This window comes from Diadema setosum, unplaced genomic scaffold, assembly GCF_964275005.1.
Source record: "Diadema setosum unplaced genomic scaffold, eeDiaSeto1 scaffold_44, whole genome shotgun sequence".
NCBI lineage: Eukaryota > Metazoa > Echinodermata > Echinoidea > Diadematoida > Diadematidae > Diadema > Diadema setosum.
This window is the reverse complement of record NW_027307670.1, coordinates 4599-18622: the sequence shown is the minus strand read 5'-3', so window position 1 is coordinate 18622 and position 14024 is coordinate 4599. Positions and strand designations below refer to the sequence as shown.

The window sequence follows — 14024 nt, the reverse complement described above, 5'->3', positions numbered from 1 at the left end:
AATGCCAACTTTCAGAGCAGTAGCACTAGCCTTTCAAAAGTTGTTAGAGTTGAAAGTGAAGAGTGTGGACAAGGTTTTTCAGAAATGAAAAAGAGATTCTTAAGACACACCTAATCACACTATTCCACCAAAAATGTTCGAGATAAAGTACTCAAAAAAAAACCACACTTTCCTGCCCGTTTTATGATACCAAATTTTAGCATAATGTAAAAGAAGACCCGCTCTTTCAGAAAATATGAAAAAGTCAAGTTCGGCTAGGTTGACCCATTTCACTTATTTTCAGTCCTCACGCAAAATCAGTGTGTGCGACTTTATGTTCGTTTTGAGGTGCACGGTCACGGGACGTCATACGGGCCCGTCAAAGTTGAAATTCCGCCACCTGTATCTGTACGGATTCTTTCTTCTTTCTCCTCAAATGTTGTGCAGAGGTTAGCTCAGAAAGTCCTAGGCCTATCAATTTCGAAATTATACCATATATGTAACGTGTCCCAAAGATGACAGATCTAGTAAAATCATTGTGATCAGTCGACCGTGACGTCACTATGACGTCATTATATGAAAACACATTTTCATTCATATCTCATTAATGGAATGGAATTTTTCAATGAAATTTACGTCACATATAGTTCAAGTAAAGTTTATTCTACGCATGTTCTCAAAATTCATCTATACCCTTAAACCGTGCGGGTACGCGCGCGTTGAAATATTTAGATGCTCCAATCGGGCTCAAATTTTTTTTGCACACGTTTCAGACCATTTGGAGCATTTTTGAAAAATTGAAAAAAAAAATTGGACGGACGCGTACGCGCGCGCACATATACGCACGCACAGCTCATATGCAATAGAAATTTCACGTTTTTTTCACTTTGATCGGAAGTCTGAAATGTCAAGGAATATTCATACCAATTTTCAAGTTAATCCGACTCAATATGACGTCATACGGGCCCGTCAAAGTTGAAATTCCGCCACCTGTATCTGAACGGATTCTTTCTTCTTTCTCCTCAAAAGGTCTGGGGCCGTATTCTCGAAAGGTCTTAAGTGGGGCACTTAAATATGAAAAATGTGTCTAAGCACCCTGCTAATTTAAGCGGGGTGCTTAGATTGGTATTCTCGAAGGAACTAAGCACCCAGCTTAACTGAGCTGACTTAAGCATCCCAATTGTCTTAAGTCAACCTGATGACGTAGGCGCGTGTACCAATTAACAATGGCCTTGACGACCACAGAAAAATTAATTTTGTGCGATAGATTTCCTATGGGATTTTACGTGTTAATTACTTATCGCGGAAAGTTTGAAAGATGGAGCGAAACGAAAAAAGGCGAAAGCCCAACTTCAGTGAAACTGAGAAGATACTTCTCATTGAAGAATTCAGAAAGAGGGAGGATATTCTCAAGGGGTCATTCTCACAAAAAATAACTTCGAGGCAAAAACATTCCGCGTGGGAGGAAATAGCAAACGAGTTATACTGCAGAAATCCTTCCGTGAAAAGAACTGTGCCGGAAATTCAGAAAAAATGGCAGAACCTCAACAGTTCAGCCAAGGCGGCAGCGGGCAAACGGAGGAAGGAGATGAGAAAGACGGGTAAGAATATGAATATTTCAAATTGTTTGTTCGCTTACTTTTTTTTTTGAAACCCCGAATGATATATTTCTTTTTTTTAATTTATTTATTTGGGTTTGCAAAGAATAAGCTACCGTAGTCTCGCCCTTTATTTGACCCGAGTGACCTCAGGTCATGCGGCTAGTGATGCTGCACTGCTCTTCGCTAATTGCTATAGCGCTGTCATGTCACCGCTGTGTATTTAGTTTGGCAAGACTAGTAAGTCAGGCTAGAGATGATGGGCGCCGACGTCTGGTATTATACGAAGAAACCAGCAAAATTAAGCTAAGTGTCATTAAGTTCATACTTTGGATTATTTCATTGGTTCTGTATTGGTGCTTTACCGTTAAAGTCCGAGTTTAGCTAAATTTTGTAGAGATCTACAACAACCTTGTTCGACTTGTTTGGTGATTTTACGAGTGTACCGATAGATCGTCTGCTCATGTGTCATGCACCAGTTGCACGCCTGCCTGACCGGCTGCAATGACAATGCACACATCGGAACAGGCAAGACAGACGTTGTCAACCATTGCCTGGTGACGGCACTCACGATGGAAATACACTCTGCGTATGATTCGATTATAATAATAATTGCATGAGCATCTTAACAGATATAATTTCAGCTTTAGTTTAATCTACATGATATTTTTCCCGTTCAAATTCAACCTGTCCTTGTTGGCATGGACGTAATGCCAATGAATTGCCATGGCATGGCTAGGTAATGCGATAGGCATGAGCCGGTAACTGGATAAGCTGGATAGACCCCACACCACAGTTTGCCGGCGGTGCTAAACACTGAAACGGAAAATTTTGTTATTTCTGCATTCTGGAACTACACTGGTGTAAGAGCTGGGTAGTATAGATTCTAGCAGCATGTATTACGACACAACTCACAAGTCAGTAGCATTTAAATTACAAATCAATGCTTGATGAAAAGCAATAGGTTGTACTGTTTAATACATCCAGTTTAACTGTAGCATTGCTTTTTCAAACAAAAAGTGTATTGCAGATAAGAACACTGTGTTCTATACTGACAAACTACAGACAGTGTCAGAGTTACGTTATAAAGTGAGACTGTGAGGTACAAACTGGCATGAAAATTTCTAAATGCACCTGTCAATTGTAAGTCCCACCCCCTAACCCCAGTGCCGGAAGATGTGCGTCGGTATAAAATTGGGGACTCGGGGAGCTGGGGGGGGGGGAATTTGATGGTTAATGTCTGTCTCTTTACTGGGTGGGTCGTAGGTGCGTAAATGAGGTAAAGTCCAAAACTGACAGAGGTGTGTATTTTCATTGGGCGGTGGCCAGTGAGTCCAAATTTGCGACGGAGGGTGCGTCAATGCCAATGGCAAGAAGTGGTTTCTCCTGTGACAACGACGCATCCACAAAGCACATCTCCCGGGGGTCAGGGGGTAGGTCTAACAATTGGTCGGTACATAAGGGAGTTGATGATGTCACTCCCTCACAATACAGACCTTTCAGTATAGATGTCAATCTAATGATTGGTTTAATTGTACTGTCAAATTGAATTCATCAGTTTTCAGCATTTGATTTCAAACATTTTTATTTCCTAATATTAGACCTAGTTCACAGTGATTTTCCATTGTAAACAATGACTTTGTCCATGTTCAACAAATCTGGAATTCCATTTCAACCTGCCTGAAACTCGCTTTCCGTTTCAAAAGGTTATTTCTATGAATTCTGTCCATATTTTCTTTCACTCGTGGAAAATCACTTTCCCCGTATATTTCTGGTTAGATATATTGTTACACTTTTTTTATTGTGGCTGATCCTCCTTGCCCACTGACAGATATTGACAACATCTTAAGCTACATTAACCAATATTGTAATATCTTCTCTGAGAATACCAACTCTGATTTAGTCCTTTACAACACAACATGCAATCAAGCATGCATTCTACTTAATTTAGTATTTCCCAAGATGACGTGATGATTGCTCTGAAATGTGTGGTGATTCAAGCCTTCCACGAAATTAACAATGTAACAGATTTTTTTTTTCTCTGTAACCCATACCTAGGTGGCGGTCCCCCTCCCCAAGACCTGAACGATGTTGACCAACAGTTATTGGAGATCATCGGGTTAACTTCCCCAACGATCGCTGGCATTGATGGAGGTGTTGATTCTCTAGGAATATGGTAAACTAAAATATTATTAGTTTGCATGATTATAGGCATTGTAATTTACCCAGTACATTGGGGAGGGGGGACGGACAAAGAAATAAATTTGTTGCCCCTCCCCAATCATTTCAAAACTTCACAAATTTTCAATTTTTTGGCCTGCTTTGGCCACAAAATTAACAATTGCAATTTTGTGTGCCAACAATGTTGACATTTTTCTTCACCCCCCCCCCCCCAATTGAAGCATGGATCAACATGTCATGTACCCATTCCTGCATCCAGGTACGAAATTCTGTGTCCGTACCCCATACTTCCATCCACGATCTCATGCCGTACCTCATACCCATACCTGTGACTTTGTGAAATGCTGAACCTGCACCTGTACATGTACCCATGCTTCTATCTGATTCTGTATGTGTACCCATATCTGTACCCATATCCGTTCCCATGGCCCTTGACTCTTATCACTGTGACAAATGCTGACATCCAACCACACAAAACCTCTCTCTTTCTCATACCAAAAAAAAAGTAATAATAAAACAATTAGATGAATTACATGAAGGCACAAATCACTAGTACCACAAACTAACTAGAGGCAATAATCACAAAACATTCATTCAGTTTCACAATTGGGTGGGAACCATGCTGTTACTGTATACGCCATATATTTCGCGTAAGTAATATTTTGCGATTTTGCTTCAAGACGGGAAATTTGTGAGAGTTTATTTTATTGCATTTTCATTAAACGTGTATAGAAGTATCAGGAAGTGAAAATGTTCACGTTTGTTAAGTCGCGAAATTCGAGAAAATTAAACCATCGCAAAATATTCAACATATACAGTAATTAGAGAACACTCAAGTCAGTCCCAAAATATGACATAAAACACACATTCAACACTATCAAAGGACGTAGATATAAAGAATAGTTCTATTGAAATGAAGAAACAAGAAACTCAGAGATTCACATTCAATTCTTATTTTTAATGAGTGTATCTGGCATATTCACATTGACCAAAAAAGGGGGGTTATAAATGCCATACATGTATGATATATTTCTGGAATTAAAATATGGTGTTTTCTCATTGTTATTTTCCACAACACTGTCCAGCCAACAGAAGTGGAGCTGGAAGCGGAAGAGCACCATCAAGAACGAGCATCCAGCAGCAGAACCCAGTCAATGGAAGACCATGGTTGGGTGTGTCGAGAACCTACAAGTACAAAAGAAAAATTGGAAGTTGAGAATTTAAAGTTGAGAAATGAACTGTTGACATTGAAAATCAAAAAAAAAAATGAAACTGGAAATCGCACAAATGGAGGGGTGTGGAAATGCAAAGGATGAACTATTAATCAATTTGTAAATATCAACAGTGACAGACTTCCTCTCGGGACTTATAACCTCCCTCAATAACATTTCAAACCCTGAGGGTGGAACGTTTGGTACATGTTCCCGAATAATGAGTATTTTTCCTAGAGAATCAACGCCTCCATCAATGCCAGCGATCGTTGGGGAAGTTAACCCGGTGATCTCCAATAACTGTTTGTCAACATCGTTCAGGTCAACATCGTTCATGTATTACCCAATATATATTCTGTTGGAAGTTTCTTGTCAAAGGTCAAAAGGTCAAAGGTCAAGTGAAAGTGCTAAATTGCACTTTTTCCTCCACATCTCGAAAGTAACTCAAGGTATCATCATGAAACTTACATATTTATGCATGTTCTACATAACAGTGATTCTCTTTGGAACTGTGAGGTCAAAGGTCAAAGGCCAGGTTTAGATACTATTTTACCATTTGATACTGAAATTATTCTTTTTCTCCATACCTTGAAAATTACTCAATGCATAAACTTATAAAAGGGTCAAAAGTCAAGTAAAAATCATCAGTTCCCCAAATACCTACACTATGACGTTTTAATCATTCATCCAATTGAACCTAGTTCTAGGAAAGTGAAAATTCAGCACATTTGTGGCAAACCTGTCATTTTAATATTTTGCCAATTGTGTGAAACTGTCATCACACATTGTCAAGACATTGAACTATAGACCTATTAGGAGAACCATGCATTATGGCGGAGGCATACCAGTTGCCATAGCGACATTTGTAGTTTAGATAATGTATACTTGAAATTGGAATATATTTATTTCTTTTTGCCTCCGCAATGAAGTTTCCAGGATATCTGTCCGTTGTCTCGTTATCTGTTACGGTGTCTCTTTATTGCAATAAATTAAGAAGAGGTGATCAGATTGTGATTTAACTAGGACCAAGTATATACCATGAGACAACAATATACTCATTAGATTTTAAAGTTGAAAGGTCACAGGTCACAGGATTTTTTTTTTATAGACCCAACAGCAATTCATTGCCATGGTAACTCATATTTTTTGGATAGATTTGGTAAATACATGAATGAGGCATTTCACTTGAACTAATTGGACAAGGAGTGCGGAGGCATATCCATTGACTGCAGGGCTGTCGAATTGCTGTATCTGTCATTACATGTATATGTGCATTGGAGAAAGTGGAAAAAGAAGCAGTACGAAAACATTCAAAAGTAATAAAAGAGCTTCTCACGTATATATCTAACTTGTCAGTCGCACACTATTTTTCCATTTATCTTGTAGTATGAATTAAGTTGTGTTATGGATAGTTTGAAAATGCAATCCTTGAGTACAGTTGATGTGCAATTTACATTTACTCACAGTATGCCCCCCTCCACACACACACACACACTATTGTGAATCAGCCCATGTCCTGGAAACGTCCACTGTTCTCCATCGGGGAAGTTTCCTTCGATCCCACTAAGTCATCGACCCACTCACATTTAACAGTACTCTGAAAAAAAAGGCTAGAACTTACCTCAGTTGAAATATGCTTGCACGATCTGTAAGCGGTGAACTGCACCTTCTCCTCTTTCATTATCAACATCAATTTGGTTGGGTTGTGGTGGGCCTTCCTCTTGCCGTCTTTGGGGTAGTGGCATTCCCATATCCTTGGCTAAGTTGTGGAGGATAGCACATGGTGTGATGATCCTGCATGCTCTCCTTGGTGTCACCCGTAACTCATCATGGAGACAGTGGAATCTGCAGTTGTCATAGTATTAGTGGATATTACATAATGTAATTTTTCGACCATAAGAAATGAAAGAATGTAGAAGTGATGACACTTGGTTTATTTTGTCGCTCTGAAAACAAAAGGGAATACTTTTGGAGGTAATTTAATTGGTAAATGAAGGGGTAGTGTACAATAATTTACGATATGATAGGAAAATAACCGATAAATGTTCTGTGGGTACGTGTATGTGCAAGGTTTGTGTTGTGTGACCTTTTTGTGACCTTTGTGTGTGTATGTGTGTTAGTTTGGTGTGTATTGTTCAAGGTTTGTGTTGGTTAGAAGTTTGTGTGTGTTTGAGTACTTGTTTATTTTTGTGTGTATTTGTGTGTGTTTCTAATTATGAATGTGTCTGAGGGTGAGTGTTTGTGTGTGAGAGTGAATGTGTTTGATGGTTAGTGTTTGTACCAAAAAGTGCGAAAGATACCAGTACCTTCGTTTCAGCTGCCCGATACATCTCTCTACTGCACTGCGTGTTGTCTTGTGTGCTGTGTTGTATCTTTCCTGACCATCGTCGGCTGGTCTCAGAAACGGTGTCATGAGCCACCGCTTCAGTGAATAGCCGCTGTCTCCAAGAAGATATCCGTCTATGTGTCGCATCCTTTCCCCCAGCAAGCTCTCTCTTAAAATTCTTGCGTCATGAGTACTGCCAGGCCATGCCGCATTCAGATGGAGGGTTTTGGAGTCCGGATCACAGACAATCTAGTATGGGAAAAAAAAAACACCCCACAATACACATGATACATGAAACTTTTTTGTTTTCCTTCTTTCCATCCATGTTCAAAAACTACTCAGATAAGTTAAAATGTCACAATTTCACCATTTAATGAGGTTCACTATCTAATTTCGTGTGAATGTTTTGGAGATTTTGAAAATTATATATTTCTGGAAATCTCATTGTGTAAGCAATCAAAAAAACAATATTTCCATTTTCACTGAATGTGTTAAAAACTGCGTTGCCATGGTAACGACATACTATGGCAATAAGTCGGGTGGAAATATTGTGGAGCCAACTACGTCCTCATGTTTTAACCAGTGGTCATATAATTTGTCACACATATTGGTCTTTGGGAGAAGATGTGCAGGACACCTTTGTTGAATGTGTCGGAAACTGTGTTGGCATGGAAACGGCATACTATGGCAATAAATCTGGAGAAAATCATGTGAATTAAACTAACATCTAGTTTTCGAGCAATGCTTATGATATTAGGTACTCACATTTGTCTTTCGGTGAAGAGGTGCAAGACACTTTTTTCCACACATGCCAAAAAATGCGTTGCCATGGTAACGGTAAATTATGACAATGAATCATGGCTGCATTAATCATCTTTTGGTGATGAGTCTAGCATTATTTCACTAATTCATGTCTTGGTTTCTTGCTCACCTCAAGTGAGCTATTGCATTCGCTTTTTGTTTGTCGATCGGCGAACATTGTTTCCATGGCAACGCAGTTCCTGACACATCAAAGACAAATGTATATTGCACATCTTCACTACAAGACCAATGTTTGTGCCAGATCATATGAGCATTAGTCAAAAACTGTGGAAGTGGTTAATCTGCAATACTTTTACCAGATTTATTCCCATAATATGCAGTTTCCATGGCAACGCATTTTCCGATACATTCAAATACCATGCCTTGCTCATGTTCATCCCAAGACCAATGCGTGCGCCAAATTTCACACAAGCATTGTTCAAAAACCGAGGTGTTACCGTCGTTTGATCCGCAAGATTTTCATCCGACTTTATTGCCGTAGTATGTCGTTGCCATGGGAACGCAGTTTTTCACACATTCGATACAAATGGAAACATTGCTCTTTCTTATTGTTTACAAAATAAGGTTTCCGAAAATATATAATTTCAGACTCTCCAAAATATTCCCACGAAAGTAAATTTCCAAGCACAGTGAACCAGGCTAATTTTTATTCATTTCCCAAACTTTTACTGGGTGGAATGATTGGATAGTAAAACGCAATATGATTACGTAGATGGATTGATAAATCCAGTGACAAATTGATGGGTGGATATATTGTACAAATAGACATTATCTATCTTACCTGAACATTGATGGAATGATAGTTTTTCCTGTTGACAAACTGGTCTTCGTTTTCGTGTGGGGCTTGAATTTTTATGTGGGTCTCATCGATGAGACCCACAACACCCGGGAAGCCGGCCTTCCGGTAGAAACGATCTTTATTCTGGTTTAGGTCATCTTGTGGCGGCAGTCTTACGTAATTTCCCACTCTCGCCGTGAGTGCATCGCTCACTGCTGCGATGCACCTGCTCACGGATGGTTGTGAGATACGAATTGTATCTCCATCCGTAAGCTGAAAATTCCCACTGGCTAAAATTGAAGCGCCGCGCACACTTTCGTGACGGGTGGTAGGGGGAATCCTCTGTTTGTAATGGGTACTATTGCTGGTATAATGTCGTCGGTAATACGCAAAATCCCGGCTCTATTGAACCGGTATCTTTCAATCAATTCGTTGTCGTTGTACTCGTCAAATGGATTTATGCGCCGGTTAAACAATTCTTGTCTACCTCGAGGTCTTCCTATGACCGCCATTTCAGGAAAACTGAATAAAACGCTACATGTACCTTCAATTTATACAACTACGACATTTAAGACTCTTATCTGACTTAAGACTCTCAAATAGGTGTCTTAGAGTTAAGACGAAACTTAAGCGGGGTGCTTGAAGTTAGGACTTTTGAGAATACCACTTAAGTGGGGTACTTGCAGTTAAGACAAGACTTGAGTCAGAATCTCGATATTTAAGACTCTTAACTAATTTAAGACCTTTCGAGAATACGGCCCCTGCAGAGGTTAGCTCAGAAAGTCCTCGGCCTATCAGTTTGAAAATTATACCATATATGTATCGTGTCCCAAAGATGACAGATCTAGTAAAATCATTGTGATCAGTCGACCGTGACGTCACTAGGACGTCAATATATGAAAACACATTTTCATTCATATCATTAACGGAATGGAATTTTTCAATGAAATTTACGTCACATATAGTTCAAGCAAAGTTAATTCTACGCATATTCTCAATATTCATCTATACCCTTAAAACGTGCGGGTACGCGCGCGTTGAAATATTTACATGCTCCAATCGGTCTCAATTTTTTTTTGCACACGTTTCAGACCGTTTGGAGCATTTTTGAAAAATTGAAAAAATGGACGGACGCGTACGCGCGCGCACATATACGCACGCACAGCTCATATGCAATAGAAATTTCACGTTTTTTCACTTTGATCGGATGTCTGAAATGTCAAAAAATATTTATGCCAAATTGCAAGTCAATCCGACTCACTATGACGTCATACGGGCCCGTCACAGTTGAAATTCCGCCACCTTCAGTATCTCTACGGATTCTTTCTTCTTTCTCCTCAAAAGTTGTTCAGAGGTTAGCTCAGAAAGTCCTAGGCCTATCAATTTCGAAATTATACCATATATGTAACGTGTCCCAAAGATGACAGATCAATCAAATTCATTGTGATCATCGACCGTGACGTCACTATGACGTCATTATATGAAAACACATTTTCATTCATATCTCATTAATGGAACGAAATTTTTCAATGAAATTTAGGTCACATATAGTCCAAGTAAAGTTTATTCTACGCATATTTTCAAAATCCATCAATACTCTTAAAACGTGCTCGGACGCGCGCGTTGAAATATTTACATGCTCCAATCGGGCTCAATTTTTTTTTTGCACACGTTTCAGACTATTTGAAGCATTTTTGAAAAATAAAAAATAAAAATTGGACGAACGCGTACGCGCGGGCACATATACGCACGCACAGCTCATATGCAATAGAAATTTCACGTTTTTTCACTTTGATCGGATGTCTGAAATGTCAAGGAATATTTATGCCAATTTTCAAGTCAATCCGACTCACTATGACGTCATACGGGCCCGTCTAATTTGAAATTCCGCAACCTTCAGTATCTCTACGGAGTCTTTCTTCTTTCTCCTCAAATGTTGTGCAGAGGTTAGCTCAGAAAGTCCTCGGAATATCAATTTCAAAATTATACCATATATGTATCGGGTCCCAAAGACGACAGATCTAGTAAAATCAATGTGATCAGTCGACCGTGACGTCACTATGACGTCATTATATGAAAACACATTTTCATTCATATCTCATTAATGGAACGGAATTTTTCAATAAAATTTACGTCACATATAGTTCAAGTAAAGTTAATTCTACGCATATTCTCAAAATTCATCAAAACTCTTAAAACGTGCGCGGACGCGCGCGTTGAAATATTTACATGCTCCAATCGGGCTCAATTTTTTTTGCACACGTTTCAGACTATTTGGAGCATTTTTGAAAAATAAAAAAAAAATTGGACGGACGCGTACGCGCGCGCACTTATACGCACGCACAGCTCATATGCAATAGAAATTTCACAATTTTTTCACTTTGATCGGAAGTCTGAAATGTCAAGGAATATTCATACCAATTTTCAAGTTAATCCGACTCAATATGACGTCATACGGGCCCGTCAAAGTTGAAATTCCGCCACCTGTATCTGTACGGATTCTTTCTTCTTTCTCCTCAAAAGTTGTGCAGAGGTTAGCTCAGAAAGTCCTAGGCCTATCAATTTCGAAATTATACCACATATGTAACGTGTCCCAAAGATGACAGATCAATTAAACTCATTGTGATCATCGACCGTGACGTCAATATGACGTCATTATATGACAACACATTTTCATTCATATCTCATTAATGGAATGGAATTTTTCAATGAAATTTAGGTCACATATAGTTCAAGTAAAGTTTATTCTACGCATATTTTCCAAATTCATCAATACTCTTAAAAAATATTTACATGCTCCAATCGGGCTCAATTTTTTTTTGCACACGTTTTAGACTATTTGGAGCATTTTTGAACAATTAAAAAAAAATGGAGGGACGCGTACGCGCGGGCACATATACGCACGCACAGCTCATATGCAATAGAAATTTCACGTTTTTTCACTTTGATCGGATGTCTGAAATGTCAAGGAATATTTATACCAATTTTCAAGTCAATCCGACTCACTATGACGTCATACGGGCCCGTCAAATTTGAAATTCCGCCACCTTCATTATCTCTACGGAGTCTTTCTTCTTTCTCCTCAAATGTTGTGCAAAGGTTAGCTCAGAAAGTCCTCGGCCTCAATACTCTTAAAAAATATTTACATGCTCCAATTGGGCTCAATTTTTTTTTGCACACGTTTCAGACTATTTGGAGCATTTTTGAACAATTAAAAAAAATTGGACGGACGCGTACGCGCGGGCACATATACGCACGCACAGCTCATATGCAATAGAAATTTCACGTTTTTTCACTTTGGTCGGATGTCTGAAATGTAAAGGAATATTTATACCAATTTTCAAGTCAATCCGACTCACTATGACGTCATACGGGCCCGTCAAATTTGAAATTCCGCCACCTTCATTATCTCTACGGAGTCTTTCTTCTTTTTCCTCAAATGTTGTGCAGAGGTCAGCTCAGAAAGTCCTCGGCCTATCAATTTCAAAATTATACCATATATGTATCGGGTCCCAAAGACGACAGATCTAGTAAAATCAATGTGATCAGTCGACCGTGACGTCACTATGACGTCATTATATCAAAACACATTTTCATTCATATCTCATTAATGGAACGGAATTTTTCAATGAAATTTACGTCACATATAGTTCAAGTAAAGTTAATTCTACGCATATTCTCAAAATTCATCAATACTCTTAAAACGTGCGCGGACGCGCGCGTTGAAATATTTACATGCTTCAATCGGGCTCAATTTTTTTTTGCACACGTTTCAGACTATTTGGAGCATTTTTGAAAAATAAAAAAAAAATTGGACGGACGCGTACGCGCGCGCACATACACGCACAGCTCATATGCAATAGAAATTTCACGTTTTTTCACTTTGATCGGATGTCTGAAATGTCAAAGAATATTCATACCAATTTTCAAGTCAATCCGACTCACTATGACGTCATACGGGCCCGTCAAATTTGAAATTCCGCCACCTTCAGTATATCTACGGAGTCTTTCTTCTTTCTGCTCAAATGTTGTGCAGAGGTTAGCTCAGAAAGTCCTCGGACTATCAATTTCAAAATTATGCCATATATGTATCGGGTCCCAAAGACGACAGATCTAGTAAAATCAATGTGATCAGTTTACCGTGACGTCACTATGACGTCATTATATGAAAACACATTTTCATTCATATCTCATTAATTGAATGAAATTTTTCAATGAAATTTACGTCACATATAGTTCAAGTAAAGTTAATTCTACGCATGTTCTCAAAATTCATCAATACCCTTAAAACGTGCGCGTACGCGCGCGTTGAAATATTGACATGCTCCAATCGGGCTCAAAATTTCAGACCATTTATACCAATTTTCAAGTCACGTCAGGGTCGACTGATCACATTGATTTTACTAGATCTGCCGTCTTTGGGACCCGATACATATATGGTATAATTTTGAAATTCATAGGCCGAGGACTTTCTGAGCTAACCTCTGCACAACATTTGAGGAGAAAGAAGAAAGACTCCGTAGAGATACTGAAGGTGGCGGAATTTCAAATTTGACGGGCCCGTCAAAATAATAGTGAGTCGGATTGACTTGAAAATTGGTATAAATATTCCTTGACATTTCAGACATCCGATCAAAGTGAATTTTCAAAAAATTTTCAAGTCAATCCGACTCAATATGACGTCATACGGGCCCGTCAAATTTGAAATTCCGCGCGCGCGTCAAAGTGGCGATATACAGTGCAACTATGGCAAAAATCCGCCAATTTTAAATCCGATTTTCCTCGTCAGGATGGACGGTGACCCCCATTTTCTTTACATATTCTGAAAGCTGATGAGTTGTACATGTCATTAAATGGGTTGGCGATGCTGAAAAAAATGATTAAAAGATATAAAATTTCTTAATAAAATACAAAAAGTAAAATGACGTCATCAAATTTCAAGTTCAATCGAGGGTATCTCACTTATCCTTTGCCGATTTTCATTCAGATTTCAGTATATTTTAGCTTTTTAAATGTTCTTTCATAATTGTAAAACAAAATTTTGATTGGATGACGGTATCACCTCGTAAAAATAGATTGAAAGTAATCTTGTCAAATTTGACCAGTTTACGTGTTATCTCTAGAGGAGT

General features: G+C 38.8%; 1 pseudogene; it reads right to left on the bottom strand.

Moving 5' to 3' along the window:
* Positions 1-4819: 4819 nt before the first annotated feature.
* Positions 4820-9407, bottom strand: LOC140245856 (putative nuclease HARBI1; annotated as a pseudogene).
* Between the last annotated feature and the right edge of the window lie 4617 nt (positions 9408-14024).